This window comes from Strigops habroptila, chromosome 2 (assembly GCF_004027225.2).
Source record: "Strigops habroptila isolate Jane chromosome 2, bStrHab1.2.pri, whole genome shotgun sequence".
Lineage (NCBI taxonomy): Eukaryota > Metazoa > Chordata > Aves > Psittaciformes > Psittacidae > Strigops > Strigops habroptila.
The window spans coordinates 91,498,157-91,511,316 of NC_044278.2; positions in this window are offsets into that span (position 1 = coordinate 91,498,157).

Here is a 13,160-nt window from a genome sequence, read left to right on the forward strand (position 1 = left end):
GTGCAATGAGCAATAGACCCAACTGAATTCAGGAGTTGTTAACAAAATTAGGGAAAACTCCATCTGGAGACTCAGCGGAAAAATGGAAGCTTGGCACACCACGTCTTGCTACCTCATGTAATCACTTTCATTTCTACAGGATATTGTATAAAAATGAACATGTGATAGTGGAATATTCTGATCTGGAAACATTTTGCACCTACACTATATAAACGCCAGACAGAGGAGGCCGTGGTTCCTTCACGGCCAAAGTGTATGTTTGGAGCCTGGGGATCTCCCCTGCTGCTTTAGCAAGCAGTTCAAACCACTAGAAGTGGATCTATAGGCCTCAGGAGTTGGTGCAGAGGTTCTGGCATCCTAGTAAACAGATTTCTGAGTATTTATCTTTGTAATAGTTCTAGTCTGGTTCTATGGGCTGAATCCCATTGGCATCTCAAGCACAGTAGGTTATCCCCTCAGCCACTGCTTTCAGTTTAGTTTCAACCCAAAAGACTCTGGTTCATGAATGCTGAGACCACTTCATGATGCAAATCAAAGCACAGCAAGTGGGGAAGAGTCTGCTCTTAAGGTTGAGGGAAAGAGTTGGATGTTTGTAAGCAGTAGAAACACATCCAGCTTACTAATTCCAATAATGCACTTGCAGTAGGTAATGCCTATCACACCAATGATTCCTTCAGTGATATTAATTGCAATTTATTATGTATGCATTCATTAGGCCTGTTCTTCCAGGTCTGGCTGTGCTCTGCTTGATTCAGCATCCAAGCGTGGCTCAATTTTTCTTGCCCTTTCTGGTCTCTGTACTTATCATTTCACCCCGGCATAATTAAATTCCTTGTTGGGAATTACTGCTTCAGTCACAGATTGTTCAAAGCAGCACTGATCCACCAGTGCTCTTTCATTTGGGAAAATTTATTCCAGGGTAGTCTTGGTTCTGCACTGGTCAGACATTACTCCCAGCTTGGGTAACCTCACTGCAGCAAGAGAAGGACAGGATCCATTCCGTAGCACATTTCTGAGTCATCATACTAACATGTCATTTGCCATTGTTCTCATTAATCATTATACATCAGCAGCAGCTGTTAGGCTTGTTGTGTTCATCATCCCAGATGAAATTTGGCAACGCTCAAAGTAACAGCTTTCACTTTTTTCCTGCAATTTGATTTATGGCACAACTCTATGTGAAACTCTTCCCTGAAATTTTGTTTGGTGTTTTTTTTTTTTGTTTTTTTTTTAGATATTTCTCTATCCTATACATAGGACGATTTCTGTAAGAACATAAAGATCCAGATCTAACAAAAAAAAGTGCTTAGGAAGTTAAGAGCATCTGAAATCAGAAGATGAGAAAAGAAACCATTCTGCAGATTTAATTAAGGCTTTTGCTAGCAGCAAAAAGTATAATGCAACATGACAGTTATCTGAATGATTTTTCCTAAGATGACTATTGCTTTTCATTATTTAATTTGACATTAAGGTTGGTGCTGTGTGTCTAGCCTGAAAAACAAAAATGAAAGTTAATAAAACACATGCTAGAAATAGAATACAAGTTCAGAGGGAATGCTCTGGGGGCTAGGCCTTTCTCACGCTTTAGGGAGAAATACACTACCATACCCTTGTCCTAATTTTTTCAGTGTAGTTTAGAAAAGGCCTTATGGCTAATATGTCACATCTAATATAATTTGCTATTTCTGCGTTGCATTTTATTGAACCTTACTTTTTCATATTATAACTGCTCTGTTAGAAGGGCTAAAGATACAGTTTTGTCAGCATTTCATTATCAACACTGTTTTTCCAGTGTTTTTCAAATCAGACCCTGGCTTTAGATGGGTACATATTTTCAACTTAGGTGTGAATCATTTGGAACAATTTTGAAAGAAACAGTCTGGTCCACTTACCATCTGAAGATCCATTTTCCCTCCTGAACAGGCAAACCTAGCAGGATTTCTACTGAATGCCAAAGCTTAAACCACAACCCAAGCAATTTCTCCTGGTGGTCTAACCACCTTCTTGCAGAATCTCTTCTTCCCAGTGCTGCTCCAAAATATGCCAGAAGACTAATGCATGATAAAGTCTGACCTTTGCAGGTGCTGAGTGCTCCTACGTTACACAACCTGAGGACCTAGTGGACCACTTAAACACAAGAATGTGCCTTCCTTGAGCAGGAAGTTGGTTCTACAAAATCAATAGATCCACACAACTGCCAACACAGTTCAGTCAATTCAGACTTGAAACCAGAGATTATATGCAATAGTATCTTCATAATAATGTTTTTAAATAAAACTACACTTATTCTTGAAGTCTTGACAAAAAAAAAAAAAAAGAAAAAGGCAGACTATTAAACTTAGTGTAGGTTTTGACTGCATAGGAATACACGAGCAAATCTCCTGGGAGCTTTACCTACAACACAGCAAAAAATAAATAAATAAACACAGTAATTCTCCCTTGAATTATTGAACAACTGAATTGGTTAATACCCTCAGTGCCAGATGCACAAAGAAAATAAATAAAGAAGAATGTTTAATGGAAAAACTCCTGTCTCAACTCTGTGCCCTTCTCTTGAGCAATGTAGATACTGAACTGGAATGTGGATTGATAGGTAATTAACAAAACATATCTAATTTATCTGATGATTAAAGATCGAAGTATCTCTTTCAAGTGGATTAAAAGGAATTAAAATATAAGTATTTCATTTGCGAAGTTGTATTGCTTAAGTAATTCTGTATTAATTGCTTGCAAATGAGATATTTTTGTTTCATATGTCTTAAACCTCCACAAATACCCTTAATGAATTAACTGATAATGAGTGTCTCTTTAAAGCAGATCAGATACTAATTTGGAGTAGTTTAATAGGTTCTTACTGCTGATACCATCATTACCTATTGCAAGTATCATCAAAATAAAATGTTTTCCTTTTTTTTTTACTCTCTTATTTCTTTCTACCAAAGCAATAATGTTAATCCTAAGGTAAAGAAAAGGATTTCCTTAGACTTAGACAATGTCTTCAGTATGAAATTTCACAGGGTAATAGCAGAAGGACTTCGTGCACTTAATAGTAATGAAAAGAAATTATGCCATTTATTGATGTACATACTAAAGAAAAATAACATGTTTCTATGTTTGAAGTTTGGAAAAGAAGCACAAAGTGATAGAGCAGCTGAGACTGGAGGCACCTCTGGAATCATCTCCTCTGATGCCCTGCTAAAAGCAGGGGCAGCTTAGCTTGGGTTGCTCAGGGCTTTATCTACTTGAGATCTGAACAATTCCAAAGACAAGAGCCCTCAAGTTTCCATGGAGCATTGCAAGAACATCCTCTTCTCCATCTTTCTCCATGTATTCTCTCTGTCTTCCTTTGATGGCTTTTACTAGCCATCCTGCACCTTCTGAAACAGACTCAGAGCTCTAGTATTCACTGTCCAGACTCTTCAGATGTTCCTTTCACCAATACTTCCAGCTCACCTTTCTCTCATCATAGTCCTCGGTATTCCCCCTCTAAATTTCACTGTTTGTCTCATGCTTTCTGTATCGCTAATAATTAGATACTAATTGCAATTTCCTTAACTAGAAATAATGTGTTTCTGACATTTTCCACACCATTTAGATCAAGGTTGGAATACCTGTACTTTAACTTTCTAGTGCCTTATTCAGGTTTCTCACTAGAGTTCCCTTCCGATATTAAAGTACCACATATTTATATTGATCTTCTTTTGACTCAAAATTAGATTCTAATTTGCAGTTAGATCTTGACTTAAAATACCTGCAAAGCTATGGGGAAAAAAAAAATTAACCACAAAAGGAAATGTTTTGATGAAACACAGTGGTGCTGGCATACAGAAGTTAAAAATCAGGTGTCTTATGACCATACTCTACTCTCTATTAGCTAAATGTCCGCTTTATGACAGTCGTTTAGTCAATCTTTGCAGTTAGCAGGCAGGTATAATGGCCACAGAGAGAGATTCAGCCATCTTACCATGATAACTGTCCCAGATAGGATGAACTACTACTGCATATGCTTTTCTCTCCATCTCTCCGTACATGGGAACCTCATCCTCTTTAAGACCACACTGTCTGCCTCTGTACTTTGAGTTTTATAGTCATTCACTTCCAAAGAACTTTAGGAAATATTTCTGACAGGAAATATCTTGTATCATCATCAAGTCTCTGGGACCGTGTTGTTGACTATTGTTCATAGACACAGAAAATGCAATCTGTGAAACAGGCTTGGCAGAGCAAATACGTGCGAATGAAGACTGAAAATTTATTATGTGCACTCAATGCAACATAGAGAAGACAGAAGCAAGGCCAAGACAGCAGGATAGGACAGACTACCGATTAATTTCAGAGTCTCTCTTTGCCCCCCACATTCACTCCAGCGTGATCGACAAGGGCACCTCCCCACTGCCATGAGGTTGACACTCTGAAGGACAGGACTGTATGCTGTGTCTCTATACAATTCACTGAAAGCTGGACTACATTGAAAGAACAGAGTAGAAGGGAAAGAGAGTATTCAGTTCCCCTCTCATTTTATAAAATTAGTTTAACACACATGCTCTCTCTGTAACACTCTGTTAAGTGTTTACTATCTGTGACCTTCTCCTGGAGGAGAAGATTAATTTCCAGAAAACTGTCAAGCTAAGAATGTGATACTTTTAAAGAGGAGATTTTAACTGCACTTCTGATAAGAACGTATATAAGAACCCCTTTAAGATTGATCTTCCTATGATTTCATTGATGCCTTGAGTGTTTTATTTGAAATGTTAGACATTCCTTAGACAGAAGTATGAGGTTTGGCTTTTAGCAAGACAATCAAGGTTTTATGCTTTTAATCACCATCTGTTGTTCAATAAATGTCAAATTGTTCCTAATGCTATCTTTTAGCATACATGGTCTTAATTTGATTTTGTATTCTGTGTTCATTACCAGAAATTGAGGGCTTGTCATGTAAGATTTTCATTCTTATACTGTCTTGATTCCAGTCAGAAATAAATACACACATGCATTCATACACAGACACACATACACACACACAAAATATGTGCACACTTTTTAAAGCTGTAGAGGAACACAGAAATCATAAGAAATTGTTCTTTCAGTGGTCACAGTGACTGTAGTCCCCTCAAAGATTATAAAAAGAACAAGGTAACAGACCTCAGGAAAACTATTGAAAAAATCCAGGACTGTCACACTGCATTTTTCAATCAGAAGGATCAAAAGACATTTTGACTGAAAATATACTCTGTATGTTAGTGAGGTTCAAGATTTAAGCAGGATGACTCTGAGCCACTAAAAGAAAATAAATCAGCTGTTGACTCAGAGGGTGTTTTGGATGTCAAAGTGGAGAGTCAATACACCCTGAAACACCATGTGAATCCAGACTGGTTGGTCTGAGAGATTAGATATGAGGTTTTCTTCTGATCACAGCAGAGAAAGCAGATGTGAAAATGAGCTACTTTTGACTGGCTTCTGCAAATGTCAGCAGAGAAAGCAGAAATTCTATCTTGGTCTCTGATCAGGGGTACCAGGTCATCTGCTATTGATTGGTTAAATAACAAGAACACACTGCCTTCCTAAAGAGTTTTACAAATATTTCAGGACTACTTTTCTGAAGAATTTTCATTGCAATCATCAAGGAGAGATGAAATACCTTTCAGATGTCAATGTGCTGTTAGCAATCTGAGCTCTACATGACACATCTGATTGCTTGTGTCAATTCTGAAATATTCTCCAAAACCTTGGGAAACCATATGTAAATCTAATTGGGACAGATTCAAGGTTAGAAATACAGAAAACCAAGGTAGGTCACTGTAAAAAGCATCCTAACTAGCCAGGCTGCTTCTGTCTATGTCCTCAAGAGGTATAAACTGATGAAAAAACAAAGCAAGATGCCTCATGAACATAGTTAACAAGACAATAAGAGGCCACAAGCGAAATTCAGGAGTGAAGCTTGAGATCGGTATCAAATCTATTTCCGGAATTTAAAGTCCTGGCTGTAAGTCAGTATAGGAAAAAATAATTGCTGAGCTACCAGATAGGAGATGATGTACTCACATCATGTGAGTTTGTGTACTCACAAACCTGTGAGATGTACTCACAAGACCTGAACAGGAGGTCTGGCATCACGAAAGGGTGTTCAGACCAATCCCAGTACCAGACCATGAACAACCAAGTTTGTGTTATTCTTCACAGATATTTGTCCAGGCTTAAAAACCTTCAAGACACTTTAAGATCCCTGGTCAGTCTCTTCCATGCTTGACTGTCCTTCCAGCTAGAAAACCTTTTCAAATCTTGATCATACTGTTGTCTTGCTGTAACTTAAGTCTGTCACTCCTTTTCCTATGTCCTGCAGACATGTAAAATGGCTCATTCCTTTCGCAGCTGACACAGTGCCTTGCCTGTTTACTTGTCCCCTCAGTGCTCTCTTCTCAGCAGCATCTATCACCAGAAAGAAGAAAACACTGACAGAATTGGAGTTTCACAGCTAAGATGTGCTGAAGTCAGCCAGGTGGGCCATGGTAAGTAACATTTGTGCACAGTGAAGTGGAAAGAAGCATTAAGCATACAGCTAAGAAAATAACAGCAGTTTCTCAAAGATAGCCAAACACCCTGTTATTTGTTCCTTGCAAACATACAACAGGTTATCAGATTAAAAGAAGAGGCAGGTGATACGCCACAAACCATAGCCAGGTCATGGAGCTGTTGGAGCGAGTCCAGAGGAGGGCCACGAGGATGATAAGAGGGCTGGAGCACCTCCCATATGAAGACAGGCTGAGGAAGTTGGGGCTGTTCAGCCTGGAGAAGAGAAGGCTGCGTGGTGACCTCATAGCAGCCTTCCAGTATCTGAAGGGGGTCTACAAGGATGCTGGGGAGGGACTCTTCCTTAGGGACTGTAGTGGTAGGACAAGGGGTAATGGGTTCAAACTTAAACAGAGGAAGTTTAGATTAGATATAAGGAAGAAGTTCTTTACAGTGAGGGTGGTGAAGCACTGGAATGGGTTGCCCAGGGAGGTTGTGGATGCTTCATCCCTGGCAGTGTTCAAGGCCAGGTTGGACAGAGCCTTGAGCCACATGGTTTAGGGCAAGGTGTCCCTGCCCATGGCAGGGGGGTTGGAACTAGATGATCTTAAGGTCCTTTCCAACCCTTACGATTCTATGATTCTATGATTCTAGGTGGCAATCGCCTTTTCACATGCCAATAGCATCAGTAAGGTGACAAGTGTATTGTATACACAGAGCACCAGAGAAACAGATAGCACAGCCAGAGAAGACTTCATTCTTGTCCCTGCCAGTTTAGCTAAGCCACAGCCACAAACTAGAGCAGTCTCCGTTTGTACTGCTGCAAGAGACTGCCCCAAAGACTTTATTGGTATATTCAGGACACAGGAATAACCATGCTTCTGAGCAGCCACAGGCTGTTGGTGATTCCAGTTAAGGTCAGTTGGTGGGCAGAAGCCGAGTCCTACAACATTCCAGTAATGCTGCTATTTGACCTACACAGTTACAGACTGGAATCATGGCTCAGGTTTTGCTGAAAATTTGGCCCCAAGCTCCAACCAAGCACCAATTTTACACTAAATTTTCAGATAACTTCCTGAGGTGGCTAAACACAGTGATAGTTTGTGAAATGAGTGGTGATAAGGGCCTAAATGAGAAATAACGGGGCGGGAGGGGGAAGAGAGGCAGAGGGAAGGACTACTGTTATTGAGATTGTATAGGAAGAAACAGAAAAATTTCAACATAGCCTGTATATTGGGATTCAGAGGAAGGATTCAGGTAAGAAAAAAACCAGTTATACAATGCCCAGTGGCGGAGGAAAGGAAGAGGGCTTCAGGGGTTGTACTAACAGCTCCATTTTGTCTGCATTAAGCTTGTGCTGATGGTTTCAAAAGCATAATTGCTTCTAAAATAGTCAAATTATGCATTATGAATACATTATCTCATGCATTTAGACCTCTTTTTCTGCTGACAAATAACTCACAAAACAATCCTGATTTCTGCAAATGTATCCACTTGAAGCTCAAAAATTGGTTTCAAACCAGATCTTTACAGCAGAGAGAAACACCTCAGCCAGTTCAGCTACATTAGTTGGTCAGATAGATCTTCCATTAGACAGTCTTTCTCTCTCAAACACATATACACATACAAGTCAGTACATACTACCCAGTGTCTATATTATGGCAGCCTCCTGAACGTTTCTCAGCTTACAAGAGCAATTGCCATGGAAATGTTGTGACAATCCCCTCGAGGCAAATGAGTGGTCTACACAACAGCATTTCTGAGCTCAAGAGGTCCCTTTTCAAGGCTATATTGAATTGAGTAAGTCGCACCATTGCTGAGGCAGTCTCAAGACTGGCAGTACAAAACTATACAGTGATTTGCCAGCCTTAATCGCTTTTCAGCTCTATGCAGCAGCCCTCTGGAAGTCCTGAGACATGCTTTTCCAACACTTGCGCAGTATAACTGAAGCATCCATTGTTAAGGGGCTGTTTTCAATTTTTCTTAGCAGTCCCTTTTGTAGCAGGGTCAGCTCTTTAAGGAGGGCTAACACTCCTTCAGTGTCAAAAGGACCCTGGTTTGCAAGAAAAAGATCCCACAAGTAAAAAGAATTAAACAGATTATCTAAATAAAGTAATTGTATTATCACAGCTCAGCTTACTTCTGTCCTCATTCTTCAGCACAGCTAACCTCCTCTCTCATTTCTTATAGCTTTCAGGTATAAACCTTTTAGGGGTTTAGGATTCACTTTATTCTTTCCATTCTTTACCTCTTCACAACTTTTCTCCCAGGGTTTTTCTCTGTCCTTCCATTTGCGTGATACACAGATATTTAAAATTAGTACATATCGTATACCATCATCCCCCAATGTACTAGATCTGATATAACCTACCCAAGTTCAGAATATTATCTTATATGGATGCATTTTATGCAGGAAAGACTTAAGCTTTCAGTTATTGCTTCTAACTAACACTCTAGTAGGTCAAAGTTTGTGAGCATTTGAACCAGGAAAGAGGACCTTTCTGGTTATATAGACCCATCCTCAAGCTCTAAGTTCATGTTCACTTACTCTCCTATCTACCTCCCAGAATGGAAGATAGTCTACATCTGGGGTCTGGTTCAATGCCATCTTTCTCTGTAGGGGGATTACCTTCTTATTAGAAGTGTGAGAATGAGAATTTGGGAATTTAGGAGATTTGCTCAGGAACAGAAATGACATAGCATAAGTAGGAACATGACAAGGACTTCGGTTCATGATAGGTGTCAATGCTGAGTTTAAGGGAACATGCCCATAGGAATGATGCACATTTGATGCACATTCATTCTGCCCTGACATGTTTGCTGATGTGACCACCAGTGCAGAGCATTATGGTGACAATGCTGATGTGGGGATAACCATTCCTCTAAGAGACAGGCTAAAAAAGATTCATTTCCCATAAGCTGAAAAATGGTCATTTCCACAGCCACAGCCTCCATGTACATGGAGGTCTTCATATTCAAAATGCACTCCTTACCACTGTTAGGAAATTATATATACTGTCCCTGTTTTAAAGAGAGGAATAAGAATGACAACAAATGTGAATAACCTGACCGCAAGGAATTGGTTTCCATAACTCACTCTCAGGACCTACCTCCTGCATTGTCACCAGACCAGTCTTTCCTCACCAAGTGGCAATGACTTTCAACATCACAGCCTGAGCAAGAGCTGCCTCGCTCTTCCCACTCAGCAGAGCTATCCTCACCCCTCCAGTGTCCACAAAGCCCGTACTTAACTCCTTGAGGCAGGAAGATCTGACACAGCCATGACAAGCTCCATGGTCCACATGCCCTTCACGCACATAGAGGTGGTTTCAACTCAACATGTCCACCCTGTCCTTAGCCAGCACCAAACTCCAACCATACCCTGTTGTTCCCAGCTGTCATATACCTGGTGCCACAGCTGCCATATACCTGGCAGACTCATGAGGAAAGCATGGGTCCATGTTAAAACCACGAGCCTGCTGACCTGTCCCTTCCCAGAGAAATGTGTAGCTCCACTTTCTGACTATGAGCAACATGCGTGAAGGGAACAGTGGAAACAAGTTTGGACTTCTGTGACCAAGCTTGGACCTGTATTTTTCTGATGCTTCAAATTTGCCTTCTGTGCTAAAATCCAGCATCGTTCTTCTTGAGAGACCCGTTGCTAATATTATAATCTACAGTGGCAAATAAATGTACACATCTCATTGATTACTAGAATGACTGAGATGAAATTGCTTCCTTACGTCTTTCTGTCATCTTTCTTAACTCTGCACATGCAATTTTCCACTCTATTGTACTTGCTCTGAACTCTGTTTTGAAGAGCTTTTCCATTTACTGAAATACTAAACAGTCACAACAATTTATTTGCACTTCTATTGTGCCTGCCTCCCCTCGGAGAATATCAACACAAATTACAAACATCAGTGATTTTAGCCTCCATTCATTCCAGCAATATAATCTCCAGCCTACGGATGAGGAAACTAAAGAGTGACTTGTCCTAAGTCATATAGGAAACTCACTCCAGAAATCAGTGGTGTCTTAAGGATGCTGGAGGCCATGGGTACTGTGAGTATGTGCAGCAGACACTCTCTGTACATGCAGTGAGACCAGCTCCCTGAGCAGGAGGTGTGGCTTCATTCCATCTGAGTCTCCAGATTTGCAGAGTTGCTGCCCAGAAAGTCTGACCTATTTGGCTGAGGGGCTGCTTTTGAAGGAAAGGCCCAGAAGGTGTCATAATTTAAGACAGCACTGCCAAAAATAAGAATCTAATTCCTGTACAGGTCGCCACCTGCAGAAGTTTTAAGCCACAGTTAAAAAAGCAGTGTGCACGTCAGCAGAAATATTTCAGTTTCTTTTCCCCCTATGCCTGTCTATAGTCTTTTTACCCCTAACTCTCACAAGTTGTCTGGAAGCAACATTTTTAGGCTATTAAAATAGAATCCATCTTGCTGATCTTAGCACCTAATTTAAGCTTTAAATATTAGGCTTAGAATAAGGCAGTCCTCCTAAATTGTTTCAGTCCTTACACAACAAATATGGAAGAGTGAAGGCTTCAGTAGGGAGATTGTATGTCCAAATCAAGTGACCAAATATAGATGGACTACTTAACTTTTTAGATTTTTTTGGAAATACTTGTCATTCCCAAATTTCATATAAAATCATCTGTAATTTATATAGAAGGACCATTTAACAAGCAGCTTAAAATTTAAGCTAAAGTTAAATACATAAAGTAGGAGGATTAGACCTTATCTTTGTCTTGTATGCCAAATTCAGTTTCTTCTTGTTTTCAATTCAAGCAAAAACACAGTCCAAAATTAATTCTTTAGAAGTCAAAATTAGCTTCCATTCATAGTCTATTCAGTAGAAATCATTATATAGCCAACTATTTCAACACAAGTATTGTGGGAGCTGAATTTTCATTCTTTTACAATGTTGAGTCAAAGAGAATGAATTGTCATCTTCTTATAACTGAATTAATAATGTGCTAGTTTTATAAGCCGTCTCCCCACATGTATCAGACATAGAGCTATCCTGAAAATACGGGTGAATAATAGATTTCATAAAATATGTTGTTTTAAAATGATAGAAACTTTGTAAATTTGATTTGCATTTATTTGACATTTAATTTGAAAAAACAGGAATGAAACTTTCAAAATGGCACATTTCATTTCAACATTTTCAAAAGGAATCTTTTACATTTTTTATTTTGAAATGGCTTTTTCAAATCAAATTGACCTCATTTAAACATAAGGGGATTCAACTTCATCCAGAACATGTGGTTTTAGCTGACTACATATTTTATTTATGCCAGTATGGAGCAAATCATGTTATTTTGGGATCATGCATCTCCTCCAAAATAAAAGGATAGATGCTCCAGTCTAATGTGAGTTGAGATAGGGCTTTTTCTCTCAATTCTTTGACCCAGTCCTCAAATTGTAAACTTTATTACTTGTTATTTTCTCATTGGAAACAGAACCCTTGAGCCATATTCATCTCATAGAATCATAGAATCATAGAATAGTTAGGGCTGGAAAGGACCTCAAGATCATCTAGTTCTAATCCCCCTGCCATGGGCAGGGACACCAACATCTCATCCAAATTTACCCTCCCTCCCCTCAAATGCAACAGTGTAATTCAGGTATTTACATGTAGATGTCCAGGATACAGGTTTCTACATGTGAGGAAGGTTTCCTCCATGAGGCAAAGTGAATGCAGCCAACAAAGTGTAGAAAGGTACTGAGCACAACCTAGAGCAAACATGTACATCTGATCAGAAAAAGAACTCTCTGGTTTCATTCACCATGACAACTGAGGGACAAATATTCAGAGATTCACTTGCAACACACTGTAAGCACCTAGGACCATTTGAGGTGCCTTAAAAGAGGTACCTGTAACTCAAGAGCTGTAGGAAATGTGCCTCACTAGACCAGACTGAGGTCAGGCAGTATACATTTAAGGCACTTCAAATGTCCCAAAATATCAGGGTGGCGCACAGAATTAAATCCCACACGTTTAATATAATCCATTTAACATACAACAACACTCCAGAGTGTTATCTAACCTACCTATTTTTGTTTTTTCATGTTTTTCCTTAAGGAGCAGGTGAATCGTATTTTGACACTGCCTAACTCCTTCTAAGGATTGTGCCTATACAGCTAGTTTGGAGTAAATACATCTTGTAGATTGATAAAGATGCATAAAATAAATTCCATTCCATCTGATTCATGTGGTTTGCAGTATAACAGCAAGTGTGAACTTTGAATATTCACAGCAAACTCATCACACTGAGAGGACCATGAATGAAACATAGCCAGTCACAACAAGTACTTCATGAGGTATTTGTTAACATTTTGCAGAAAGGAAAAGTGGGTTCGGTTCTATAATTAAAGCATCTATGCCACATCATTTGCTCTGTTAAAATAAAACTACTTGCTATAGTGTCATAGACAACACTTATCTTCACTTGTGGAAACCCAGGCAGTGTTGTAACTGGCATCTGCGGGATTCACATTACCAGCTTTAGGCATCCCAATGAAGTGCCTAAATCAGGAGGCCAGTTTCCCCCGGTTCCCTACATAATGCACAGAGAAAGGACAAAAGGAAACAATCTCCTTAAAACCTACCTAAATCTCAAACAGCAATCCATTCTGCAG